Consider the following 14,653-nt stretch of genomic DNA (forward strand, 5'->3'; position numbering starts at 1 on the left):
TGATGGAGTTACCTGTTGTGAAGAGGGGGTCAAGACTGTGTCCTGCTGAGTGTGTGGGTTCGGTCACGATCTGGCGGAGTCCAATTTTGTGAAGGTTGTCCAGGAGGGATGTGGTGCTGGGGTCCAGTAGGTTTCCAAGGTGGAAGTTGAGGTCACCCAGTAGGGTGTAGTTGGTGGACGCAATGGCATGTGGGGAGATGATGTCCGTGATGGAGTTAGCGAAAAGTCCGCAGGGCCAGGGAGTCGGTAGCTGAGGGTTACTCGGAGGGTGGTGGTAGGGGGAGTGTGCTCAGGCGGAGGGTGGATTTGTGTACAATGGAGATTCATCCTCCCTTGCAGGTGGGGCAGTCCTTTCTGGAGATCTTGTTTCCTTGGGGAATGGCGACGCAATCTCCGGTCCCGAGGTGGTGTTGGTCCATGTTTTGGTGAAGAACGCTACGTCCGGGGTCGTGCTGTCGAGGAGGTCCCTGATTTCGGTGGCGTGTTTATGGAGGGATCGGATGTTGAGGAGGATGCATTGCAAAACAAAGTCAACACTTCCAACCACACACCCTGCAATCATAGCTAGCTGCCCAAGTAGGCAAATGCTTTAATGTCCATCATAGTGCGATTAAAAGACATGTAAATGCTACAAAACTATGCTTTTGTCCTCTTAATACAGCCAAAGTGTTTCCAAGATTAATGTAATATTTGTTATATGCTACAGCTCAGTCACCACCACAAAAAGCACATACTTAGAGAAGACATAAAAGTTTAAAGAGAATTTTGAAAAATACAGTTCGGAGGTCATCTCAGTTGTATATTGATGGATACATGAGCTCTGCTTATTCTGGCGTTGCTTGTAATGGTACTTACTGGTGCCATTGAAATGACAAGATACACAGTAACTCTGCTGATCTGGTGTGTTTCATTCTGAGGCTCCATCAGCTAGATAAAGTCTCTACGTAGAATACTGGGGGGGCATTAATATAAAATAACCAGTGGACTCAGAACAAAAAGTACCATTCTTCTGTATTCAAATTATTTATTGGGGGAATTTACAGAAACTCAGCATAGAATAATGCAATACCAACTCTAAAAACATGCACTAAGGAGACACCATATTCCCAAGCATTGTTCCCACTGATAGTTAGTGATGTCCACAGTAGATTTAATTCCTTGGGAGTGATCCTAATGAGTTATATATGGGTAATAGTAGTTCCAAACCATTAAGCCATGACATTGACACCTCAAGTGGTAGCGGATGAGTCCTTTAAGTTCACTGCACTACCTTCACAGTGCGGAGGACGTGACTGCTTCTTCTACCACACTACAAAAGAAAATCCTTCTGGTACAAAGCATACAAATATTTTTATTTAAATAATAATAATGTTGGAGCATAAGAAAAAAGAATCCCTCATGTTCTAAGATTATTTTTCAAATAATGTAATGCATAGAGTGCCCAGAACTCTGAATCATGCTGATTGAAAGTGAAACTAATCTGTACCATTGGCACAGAATGGCTTCACTTTGATTGGTGCTCAGGGGGCATATCTCATCCCCCTGTGAGCTGATCCAATCAGAAGAGACACTGCTAGAAAGAGGACAATATCCCCTTTCCAGCAATATCTATGTCTAGTGCAGGGGTCTCCAATGTTTTGTGTAATACAATACTATAATACTGAGCTACTAATGTTAGTGTGGTAATGGCAACCACATCAGATAACATTACTTAAGTGACAACCACCATGCAAAATTAACAGCAGTGATCAGTTCACTGAATCATGCAGGGTGTCCAGCAATCATGTTATAATGGATTTATCAAATTGGAATGTCTCAATGTGGTTACTAAAAGGCAGTTATAGCTGCAATGCCCTCGGCACAAAAGTCATATTAGTAGTAAGTCTCAACAATGCATTATGAATAAGGACTCAAATATCAACTTTAAATATATTTTGGAAATCCAACCATGTTTCTCCAAACATTAGCCTATGATTTCTGAAATTACACATACTACTATCTCGAATATACGCTTTACAATTCTGGGATACATATAGCAAATTTAACCAAGCAAAATCTTCTAATTTAGTAGTTTGGGATGCTCAAAGGAGAGCCACTTAAAGGTAGTTGGAGAACTACCAGTAGTTCACAAGCTAGTCATTAGAGAATCCTGTTCTAGTGGATCTTTGTTTGGATATAACCAAAGCACCATCCACCAAATAGACATTATGTATGGGGGAACATTCCCCAGACATGGGCTAGTGCTACCCCAACTAAAATGAAAAAAGGAAAAAAAAGAAACAGACTTTCTCATATTTCGGGCAGAAATCTCCCTAGATATTAGGAAATTAATATATACATATATTCTAAACTGCCCCCCAAAAGAGGTAAATATCTACTAGACATCAAGGATTAAATAAAAAAAATTAAAATAAGTAGTTGAGGAAGCTGCCCGGGCATCTGGTCAAGCTTCCACCCCAGGGGATATAAAGCCTATTAGATACCAAAGATATGGCAATGCCCCCACCCCTGGGGGCATAAACCTAATCCGTTAACTGTGGGTGAAGAAATCCAAATAGGTGTTAGAGAAAACTGGTAAAAAGTAATAAGAGGAGGTGGGTGCAGTCTGCTCAGGCATCGGCAAAAGCACAGAAAACCAGCTGATACCAGGATATTACTGAAAAAAAAGAAGAGGTGGGCTATCCAGAAATCAGGCTTTGTCTCCACCTAATAATGGGCACAATAGTCTTTCTTCCCTCATGTGATAAGTGTTGAAATGGCTATGATCAAGTATTACCTAGACCGAATGTAACTAGCAGTGAATGGAAGTATGTGGATGACCCATCCACGAACAATTGATCCAGACAGAATAGTCACTGATGCATCTGGTGTCCCACTATAGTGGTGAACCACCAATTAGCAAACCTGCACTGTGCCACATATGGGTATCATGGTGTGACTGTGTATTAACTTTAAGTTTCTTAAGAGTAGTTTTCCAAACAAATATTATGGTCTTAATGATCAGTTTGTCTATGGGTGGTGGGGCAGTCTTGATGATTTAGACTCGTATTGTGTTCGCAAAGCAGTGGAGACAACATATAGATTCCCAAAATATTGAAGTCAAAACATCAACCCTAACATTTTTGAGTTGAAAAACATGTAAACCAGATTAATATCATGGACCAAAACATCATGGTTCAAAATATCAATATTTTAATGGCATGTACATATATGTAAATGCAATTAACGTGATTATAATTTAAAGTGCTTTATAATAAAATACATGAAGACAAAATGGCAGCATACTAAAAAAAATTATACTGTTGTTAAGATTTATTGATTACTTGTTTATCATGTGAGATGACACTCCAATGAACTGGAACAATACTTTGCAATATTAAATAAGAATGCATGTAACTTGTACCAATAACCAAATACTGCTCCGACTCTAACCGCCTAAAGTGCATCCTGCTCAACACCCGCTCGGTCCACAGACACGCTACAGAACTCTGGGACCTACTCGACACTGTGTCACCTGACATCGCCTTCCTTACTGAAACTTGGATGAACACATCATCTGCACCCGACATCGCCATAGCCATACCGGACGCTTACAAAATTATCCAAAAAGACCGCACCAATCAAACAGGAGGTGGCATCGCCATCATCCACAGGAACACCATCAAAATCACAACCAGCTCCGACGACAATCTTGCAACCGCCGAACATCTCCACTTTCAGATCCACACCGACCCCAGGACCACACTTAGAGGCACCCTCATCTACAGGCCTCCAGGTACCCGAACTCAATTCAGCGATGACATCACGGACTTCATCAGCCCACATGCCCTCGCCTCCGAGAACTACATTCTTTTAGGAGACCTCAACTACCACCTTGATAACAAACACAACAACAACACCTCCACCCTTCTGGACAACCTGGCTAATCTCGGACTCAAACGACTTGTTGACACCCCCACCCATGTCGCCGGTCACACGCTCGACCCTATCTTCACCTCCAGCAAGCACATCTCCTTTGACCGCACTACAGCTCTCCACTGGACGGATCACAGCTGTGTTCACTTCAGCTACAAAACAACCTTAACCCACAACCGTCCACAACCTATTCCTCGGAGAAACTGGAACAAAATCACCTCCGACCAACTCCTCACATCACTCAACCATAACCCCCCCACCCTCTCAATGGACCCAAACCAAGCGGCCACCAACCTCAAGCAATGGATCACCCACAGTGCTGACGAATTAGCACCCCTGGAAAAGCACCAGATGAAATCAACCAGCAAAAAAGCTCCCTGGTTCAATGACGAACTTAAAAAATCCAAGAAGCTATGCCGCACCCTGGAGAAGATATGGAGAAAAAACCCGACAACTTGGCCTCCCTCAAGACAGCCACCCGCAAACACCACCAACTGATTCGATCCGCCAAGAAATCAGCATTCAAGGATCGTCTCGACAACAACACCCATAACAGCAAGGAACTCTTCAACATCGTCAAAGAATTCACCAACCCCACCGCAGCATCTAACGACATCACTCCCTCCCAAGACCTCTGCGACGCGTTGTCCTCCTTCTTCTACGACAAAATTGCCGACATCCACAACAGCTTCGAGAATTCTCCCAGCGATCAACCCTCCCCACCCCCCTCAGATCCTACTCCGCCAACTAACAACCTCAGCGCCTGGAACTCAATCACCACTGAAGACACCATTCGCCTCATGAACTCAATCGACTCTGGCTCGCCTACCGACCCCTGCCCCCACCACATCTTCAACAAAGCTGACTCCATCATCGCACCCCATCTCCGTGATGTCATCAACTGCTCGTTCAACTCCGCCACCTTTCCAGAAAGCTGGAAACACGCCGAACTCAGCGCCCTTCTGAAGAAACCCACAGCAGACCCCTCTGAACTTAAAAACTACCGACCCATATCCCTCCTCCCATTCCCGGCCAAAGTCATCGAGAAAGCCGTCAACAGCCAGCTCGCAGCCTTCCTTGAATCCAGCAACTCCCTTGATCCATCTCAATCCGGGTTTCGAGCCAAACACAGCACCGAAACCGCCCTCATTGTAGCGACCGACGACATCCGAACACTCCTGGACAACGGAGAAACAGTGGCCCTCATCCTACTCGACCTATCCGCCGCTTTCGACACAGTCTGCCACAGCACAATTTCAATTTTATTTATTATGATTTTGGCTCTCACAAGAGGGCCACATAAAAGTGTACAAACTTCCAAACACAGCAAATACATTTACACAGGAAGCAATAACCAAGACGAAACATATACCATTTGAAAACCCTAAAATAAATACAATACTAACATGTGCCCAGAAACTACACAGAGTCAGACCCTCAAAAACAACTCCCAGAACTCATTAATAAATAACAAGGAAGCCTTTAAAAAAATTAAAAATATGAAAGCAGAACATTTCATTGGGAGGGCAGTAAAGTGCAGAAAGGAAGCCATTCAGTGTAACTATGCCCAAACGAAGACAGATAGTTTTTAGCCATCTGCCGCGCAATTTACGAAGTGCAGGGCAGATCAGTAACACATGCATACAGTCCTGAATGTTCACTTTACATAGATTGCACAGAGGAGATGAACCATTCCATTTAGATAGCAATTGGTTAAGAGGTATTAAATCGTAGCGTAGGAGAAACCAAAACCTACGTATACCATGGGGAAGGCACCATAAAACATAGGGTTGAGGTCGTTTCAACTGATAAGAGTCAAGGAGGTGAACTACATGCCTTTTTTCACAGATTAATTTTATATCAGAGCGAAAACATAAGTCCCATGACGCTGCTTTCAACACCGACTTTAACTGTGATGGAGAATACAGGAAAAGCGTAGTTTCATCTAAATTTAGCAAAGATACAGCTTTTCTAAAATTACAGACAAGTTGAGAAAACTCTTTAAAATTACCCAACAGTTCATTTCTGACGAGGGCTCTCATTGTCCCTACTTCAGCTCTAGCAAGGCAAGCCACCCATCTTACCAGGGCACATACTCCCTGGACCCAACTACTCCTAAGGCCGAAGTCGAGTCTACAGGCTGCCAGCGAGCACGCAGTGTTTAAGGAAGAGAGAGATCTTAGGAGCTTCCCCTCGATCTTATGGCAAAAGTCCCATTTTCCCATATCAATTCGTTCGATACCATATAGTATTGTAGCGGGGATTTTGGATCTAAATACTTCCAATAAACTAGGAAAGTGCCGTTTCCCCGTTGCATGGTACAGGGCATTCAAACCTTTGCCATGGGCAATAGCTTTGCGTGTACAATGCTCAATATGGAGCTTCTCACTCAAGTTAGCTGTAACAATTTTCCCTAGAAAAGTGTAAAACTTTACCACCTCCAGTTTTTGATCCCCTATGAACCAACCGTAATCTACAGAACGGCACCTCTTCCTGCCAGCTATACACATGACTTTACTTTTAGTAATGTTAATCTTCATGGCATGGGCTACCGCAAAAGAGTGCAAAGCATGGAGCCGATTTGCTAATCCCTTAGGTGTTAGGTCAAGGATGAGAACATCATCGGCGTACATCATGCATGAAATCGGTGCCCCCCAACCACCGGGGCAAAGCCCTCTCCGGCAGCCAGGGCGGCAGGTAAGTCTGCCGTATATAAGGAGAACAAAAGGGGAGCCAATAAACAGCCTTGTTTAAGGCCATTCGAAGTTAAAATTGTATCAGATAACCCCCTTTCGCCCCCCAGCAAAACCCTGCACCAGGTCTCTGTGTGTAGCGCCTTCACCAACTCCAACAAATAGTGTGGGAGCCCAAACGCTGCCAATTTTCTCCACAGCGTTCCGCGATCAACTTTATCGAACGCTGTGGAGAAATCAATAAAGGCAGCATACACAACGCCTCCTCTCACCTGCACATATTTATTTGTTACCACATGAAGGGCTGTAAGGTTGTCTAGCGTACCTTGGTTCCTGCGGAAACCAGTCTGTTCTAATGGCAAAATATTGTTCTCCTCCACCCAATCGGAGAGGGATGTCAAAATACATTTCGCAAATACCTTTCCGATGGAGTCGAGGAGTGCAATCAGACGGTAGTTGCTAGGACTATCCCTGGTACCCTTCTTAAAAATAGGGACCAGGATACTTCCCCTCCAAGAGGGGGGTACCGTTTTGGACAAAAAACAAGCCCTATACAGCGGATACAGGATTTTGCTCCACCTTACAGGATCGGATTTCAGGACCGTCATAGGTAGTTCATCTGGGCCCATTGCCCCGGAGACGCGCATAGTTTTTATCGCCGTCTCGATTTCTTTTTCAGCGGGGCAATTACAAAGACCCACAGAGGAGACACCGCTGTCAAAATCATTACAGATGGTAGCACCATTGGTAATATCAATAATTAAGCTCCCATTCCCTGAATAGAGATCTCGAATATAGGTGGTCCAAACATTTTCCGCTATAGCGATTGGAGATGGGCTTACTCGAGAGCCACACCCCCTACCGATTATTGCCCAAAATTCTCTGATCCTTCCATGCACAACTGCCTCCCTCAGACTAATCCATACCTTATCCTCCCCTTCCTTTTTTATTTTTTGCCGGAGTCTACTTCTCTTTCTTTTTAACCTGGAAATTTCTTTTCCACGATCCCTGACTCTGTCAAGGTATTGTTCACGGACCAATTTGTTTATTTCCACATTCAAGCTACGCAAAATGCTAGGAACTACCACTCCGTTTTTGGGACGGGGCATTTTCTTTCTTTTTGCATACGAGGTAATTTTTCGCATAAATTCTGCAAAGTAAACCATTTCATTCCCACGCCACTCATCTAAAACTAATAGTGTATAGGATAAAAAATCCTGCACCCCATTAATGGCAGAAGGATTCCAAAAGCACCTTCCAGAAGAAACGTGGAAAGCCACATCCCTACCGTGCATGGACCAAGGTGCGATTGTCAAAGGTTTTAAAGAAAAAGTTACCAACAATATGCTATGATCACTCAAAGGGGTAGCTATGACCTTAAGGTCCAGAATAGAAGGGAACAAACCGTAGTCCGTGACTACATAATCTAGGATAGAAGACCCAAAGGGAGACTTATGAGTAAATTTAGCAGGCACATCCGACGGTAATCTCCCATTTAATATGAGACCGTCGACGGCCGCTAATTCATTTAGCAAAATCTTCCCACGTTTATTTGTCACTAATTTATCAGGGAAGAGTGACTGAGGAATAAAATAAGCCTCTTCCTTAGGTTTATTCCTAAAGAGTTCCAAACTAACATTGGAGATTTTGCAGTTCAGGTCTCCCACCAGCAAAATTTCCGGAGGAGACGGAACATTCTTAATCAAGACAATATATTGAAATACCTGCTTTAAAATCTCATTAAAACACTCCTCAGGAGGAATATAAACATTCAAAATCACAATAGGGGATTTTATGCCGTTGTTCAACAAATTATCAATGGTTATAGCATGGAACAATTTGCTTGGATCAATATAGTGAGAGAATCTCCATTGCAATTTATTTGAGAGTAAACAAGCAATGCCCCCCCTAGCATGGCCTTTCTTAGAAGGGACCGCGGGCACTTCCAGGGCATAATAGTCCTTAGAACCCTTCAACGTATTAATACACCACGTTTCCTGTAAGCAGATCACATCAGCTCCCAGGGAATATAAAAACTCAAATTTCTCTGGGCTACTGTGAATCCCTGCCGCATTCCAGGAAATAATATTTAATGAGGTGTTAAAGATGTTGAAACAATCTGGGATTATCTTTGGTTCTTGTAGATAGGGCACTTTGTAGCCAGTTCCACCGATTGTTGTCCACAGCACCCTTATACATCGCCTCAACAACATCGGCATACAAGGAAAAGCCTTGAACTGGATCATATCATTCTTCGCTGGGAGAACTCAAAGAGTCCGACTTCCCCCATTCTACTCAGAGGCCACCGAAGTCATCTGCGGCGTTCCACAAGGATCATCACTCAGTCCCACCCTCTTCAACGTCTACATGAGTCCTCTCGCCTCCATCGCGCACCAACACAACCTCAACATCATCTCTTACGCCGACGACACCCAGTTAATCCTTTCCCTCACCAAAGACCCCAACACCGCCAAAAGCAATCTTCACGGAGGCATGAAAGAAGTAGCAGAATGGATGAAACTTAGCCGCCTAAAACTCAACTCAGACAAAACGGAGGTGCTCATCCTAGGATCTTCCCCCTCAGCTTGGGATGACTCTTGGTGGCCTTCCGCGCTGGGCACAGCACCCACACCCACAGACCACGCACGTAACCTCGGCTTCATCCTAAACTCCTCTCTCTCGATGTCCAGACAAGTCAACGCAGTAACGTCCTCCTGCTTCAACGTACTTTGCATTCTCAAAAAAATCTTCAGCTGGATCCCCCTCGAAACAAGAAAGACTGTCACCCACGCTCTGGTCACGAGTCGACTGAAATATGGTAACACACTATACGCCGGAATCACAGCAAAATTACAGAAAAAACTCCAGCGCATCCAAAACGCGTCAGCGAGACTCATATTAGACATCCCTCGCCAAGATCACATCACCGGACATCTAAAAGACCTCCACTGGCTTCCCGTCAACAAAAGAATTACTTTCCGCCTTTTCACCCACGCACACAAAGCCCTCTACAATCTAGGACCCGAATGCCTCAACACTCGACTGTCCTTCTACAAACCCACCCGCCAACTAAGATCGTCCAATCAAGCCCTCGCCGCAGTCCCGCGCATCCGAAAATCCACCATGGGTGGCAGATCCTTCTCCTTCCTAGCTGCCAAGACCTGGAACTCACTCCCCACCCACCTCCGCCTTACTCAGAACCACATCTCCTTCAGAAAAGAACTTAAAACCTGGCTATTCGACAAATAATTAACATAATGAAATAAGGAACCCCTTCCCCTAGCGCCTTGAGACCCTCTGGGTGAGTAGTGCGCTATACAAATGCCCGCACTTGAACTTGAACTTGAGATTCACCTGTACAATACGTCTTTAAAGTGTAATGTTTTTGGATACAGAAATATTTGTGAAAGATGGACAACAAGAAACAACCCTTCACTGCAAATCCACAGCAATGAACTACATATTGCATGCAAAGGTTTCTCATCAATAAAAAAATCTGAAATGGAGCAATCCATACTGTGAATTTCTGCGCAAACAAAGACATTGCTCAACAGAGAAAGAAACATTTTAATGAAACAGCAATGCACATAAATGATTCATGCATATGGAATACCCAAAAACTGCACTTGAAAAAGACGACTGAGAGCATGGGAAGAGAATAGAAAAGATGTGGCCATAACAAAAAATGAGGAAATATCTAACAAACCAGTGAACTATGCCAAATGAAGATGATAGCCACACTTTCAAAGAGGATGTCACCCAATCTAAACAAGTTATGAAAGGCAATTGGAAGAGTCCAAGAAGTATCCTAATAGTGGGTAAAATAGTTGGAGACTCCCCAGCTGTAACTTTGCTACAAAGCCAAAAGCCTCTGGGACAGATTAGTACATAGACATTTAAAGCAGTGTAAAAAGATACTGAGAAAATGGTAGGAAGATTATAAAGGATTTGGAAAATGTAGCCTTTGCGAAGTATGTGAAGTAGCAAAACTGCAATCGCTTGCACGAGCCACAATATATATTCTCAAAAGCCCATGCACGCCTGCAGCCCAGGGTGCAATCGTCACGAATTGTAGGGAGCAGAGCACCCAGACCACGCCCCTATTCCTCCTCTGCCCTGAACCACCTGATTATAGATGGCTGGTGTCTGACTCCTGTTAGGCGCTGATTGAGTTTGGGCTGTGGGACAGATCAGCGCACTGCCCAGGAAGGGGCTTGTTACCCCCGCCCCCCCCCCCCACCGCTGCAGAAGGGGAACAACAACCCAGGATGTGTGGGGCTTTGAGTCTGGTGGTGTCCCCCTCTCATTTTTTTGCTACCAGCGAACTCGCTGACAGGGGACTGCAGCCTCCTTGGAACAGTAAGACAAAGACGGGCCTTCTCTTTGCATAACCAGCTGCTCCTTCCCAATACAGTCTCTGGGCAGTACCACGACTGTGAGCACAGCAAGATAAATCCTCTGTGCCCAATAACCACTGACCTCTACTGCACGTGCGGACATGCTCCTTCTGCATCCTCTCCCTGCCCCTGCTTTGCTTCCAGCAGAGGGGAAAGACATTGAATACAGTCAGCTGCCAAGTTCCAAAGGTGAGACAGAAAGTTAAGTAGCCTGATACTCTTCTTCAGGTTGGTGCATCTGTGACTCCAACTGCGCACATGGTTCTCCTGAGACACGACAAGGCCCCAATGGCAATTGCCGGGATGAAGGACGACGGCATAGGGGAAAGGGGTGCCACACTCTGCTGAGGCAATCATGGAGACCACGTTATCAGACTATTCTCGATGGTCTGATGAGATCCTAAAAGGGGATCTAGATATCAAAGCCACTTGAGAACCCAAAATGGGGCTAGAGATGGGCCTCATGCAAGAAGACCATAGGAGGCTGAAGGAATGTGTGGACAGCTCAGACTCCGCTCTACCTGTGCTCCGGCCGGCGGTGGTATAGGTAGATTCACATAGAAAAGCCTTACAAGAGGAAGTCAGCTACCTCAAGAAATGTGTGGAGGATCAAAAGGGTCTCCCTTGCTGCAACAACTTAAGGATAGTGGGGCTGCTGGAGCTCACCAAGGGCCCTAGTGTGGAACTCTACCTTGAGGAGTGCTGGCACAGTCTGTGCTGGGGGGTAAAGTGTTGCCTTCTTTTCAGTAGAACAAGCCCACAGTGTGCAGGGCAGACAGCCCCCTTCTGGACCCCCACCCCCAGACCACTGGCTGCCCGACTCTTTAATTACTGGGAAAGAGGCCCTATTTTGCAAGTGGCACACATCAAGGGGCTTGGACCATTGTCAACTCACAGGTAAACATCTCCCCTGACTACACAGCGGAAGTACAAAGTGGTGAACCTCCCCCCTGGGGCGAAACAATGACTTTGCGTGTATGACATTAACTACACCTTGCATACCCTGCTACTCTCAAGATCATGCATGAGAAACACACCACTTTCTGTACAGCTCCCAAAGAACAACGTATCCAAAACTAACCTTGCCCTGCTGGACTCTTTGTTGCTTGATGGATTGCTCATCACTTCCAGATTTGAAGATGACCTACTCTAGGTCCCCTAGCCTTGTTGCAGCAACCGAGACAATGTAAGCATTTTTACTGGAGGGTCACTGTGGGCCTTCTAAATCCAGTGCAGTACTGGAATCGTGAGATACCCCATTGGACAGACATTTTGACTGAGCAGTACCCTTCCATCCCTGTTTGTGTCATATTGGCTACAACATATGCATTTTTACATGAATATGTTTATTTGCATCATAGTGAAACTGGCAGGGCACCTGTTGGTGGATTGGTTTGGGAAAGGATATTGGGTAATTGGATTGCCCTTTCTTTTTTCATGTTTTCTGTTTCAGTACAGGTGTGCACAGGTGTGCACAGTTGGGGCATGGGTGGAGGATTAGGGGTTGGGGGGACATGGGCCCACAGGCCGGATGACACACTATGCAGGACTGCAACACATTGGCTGGCCCACTCTACCAGCTTATGGCCTGGAATGTTTGGGGAATGGCAGGCTATGTAAAGAGGTATTGCATACACCAATTTTTATGGAGATGTGGGTTTCACATTGCCTTTCTCCAGGAGACAAGTGTTTACCATTCCAACCCTGGAGATAGTGCATAGTAGATGACGAGGCACAGTAGTGAGAACAACATAGTCCAAATATGCCTTAGGGACCTTGATCTGGGGGGCCCCTGGCGTCCAACTGTTGGTGCTATGCACTCAGATCGACTTGGAGGGGAGGTGTGTTGTATTGGAGGGGTTACTGAATGTACTCCCCATCTACCTCATCTCTATGTGCACCCCTAACTCTAATCAGGTGACTTTCCTGCGCACTCTAACCCCAGTGTTGCTACCGGATGTGTTGGTGCCCTGTTACTAGGGTGGGCACTACACTTGTATTCCAAGACCAACCTCATATGCCTGTGATGGGAGCACAATCTATTGTCTTATTGAAATACCTACAACGGTGGGCCACCCACATCCAGTTGTTAGATGCCTGGGGGCACTGTGATGCCAGTGATGGGAGTACAATCTATTGTCTTATTGAAATACCTACAACAGTGGGCCACCCACATCCAGTTGTTAGATGCCTGGGGCCGCTTGCACCCCACTGCTAGGGAGTACTCCTTTCATTCCACTTTACATGACCTCACACTAGAACCGATCTTTTTAATTGTAGCACAGCTGCACTTGCCAGGGTCACGAAGCCTCATTACTTAGGTTGTACTTCCTCCAATCACAGCCCCCTTCAACTTTTGCTGGCATAGGGTCGAGGCCACCCATGTATACTGACCTGGCGCATACCGACACATGTCATGCAAGACATGGCATTCGAAGCTGTGCTCTCTGATCATGTCACCTCATATTTTGAGGTGAAGGAATGCTCTGCCTTGGATAATCAGATAGATTGAGATGTGTTCAAGGTAGTTCTATGGGGTCTAGCCAAGAAAACGATCTATGGCTCCAAGATGACGCGACAAAGACAGCTTCAGAGCCTGGAGACAGACATTAGGACACATGAACTGGCACTCTCCATAAACATTCTGGTCCCTGCCACATTGGTGCAGGGCAAGCTGGTGCATAAGTCCACTTCGGAAAAGCTAGGCGCCCAGCACCATATGGCGACAAGGCAGGTAGGCTTTTTGGCATAGCTCCTCCACTCTGATACCCCAGGGTCCCTATTACGGCTATCGGAAATGCTACGGGTACAATAGTTAACTCACGAGAGGCCGGTAACTTTGCTTTAAGCACCTACTATGCTACGCTGCACCTACTATACTACGTTGTACAATGTACGCTTCACGCTGGCAGTGGATACTGGGAGCGGTGGGTATTCCTAAATGTGGTGTGTCTCCCTCAGTTTCAGGTCTCCACAGCACGCCCATGGAGGTTCCAGTCCCTGAGGATGAGGAGTCCCAGAAGCTCCAACAAATAGCATGAAGTAAGACTCTCGGAGCAGATGGCTGAATGGTGGAGTTGTTCTCCACTTGCATCTGAGCTTACGATACGCCTTCTTCTGGTCTTTAACTCAGCTTACTCAGCAGGCATACTTCACCCCACCCCACCCTGCGAAAGGCAGTGTTGATGGTCCTCCCTAAACCAGATGGCGACCCCTTGGTGGTAGGGACGTATAGCCCTCTTTCCCTATTGCACACTGACTACAAGATCCTTGGGAACTTACCTGCAAACTGGCTTATCCCTCTAGCTAAAACCCATCATAACACCTGATCGAAATGGCTTTATACCATGTAGGAACACTTTTTTAAACTTATGCCTTCTTTTCATTCTTATGGACTGGGTGAAGACATCGGGCACCAACCCCTGGGTCGCCTCTGTCAACATAAAAAAAGAGTTCAGTACCCTAGGGGTGGATTACTTCATGGAGGTCCTATACAGATTTAGAATAGGGTTGAGGATCTTGAGATGGACTTCCCTACTATATAATATGCCACTTTTTGTTGGGACCTGCCCACCCATCATTGCCCCATGCTTAACTTGGTATTTGATGCCCTTCCCCGAACGCATGCAGGGCACACCCCCCCCCCCC

Source organism: Lissotriton helveticus, chromosome 9, assembly GCF_964261635.1.
Source record: "Lissotriton helveticus chromosome 9, aLisHel1.1, whole genome shotgun sequence".
Lineage (NCBI taxonomy): Eukaryota > Metazoa > Chordata > Amphibia > Caudata > Salamandridae > Lissotriton > Lissotriton helveticus.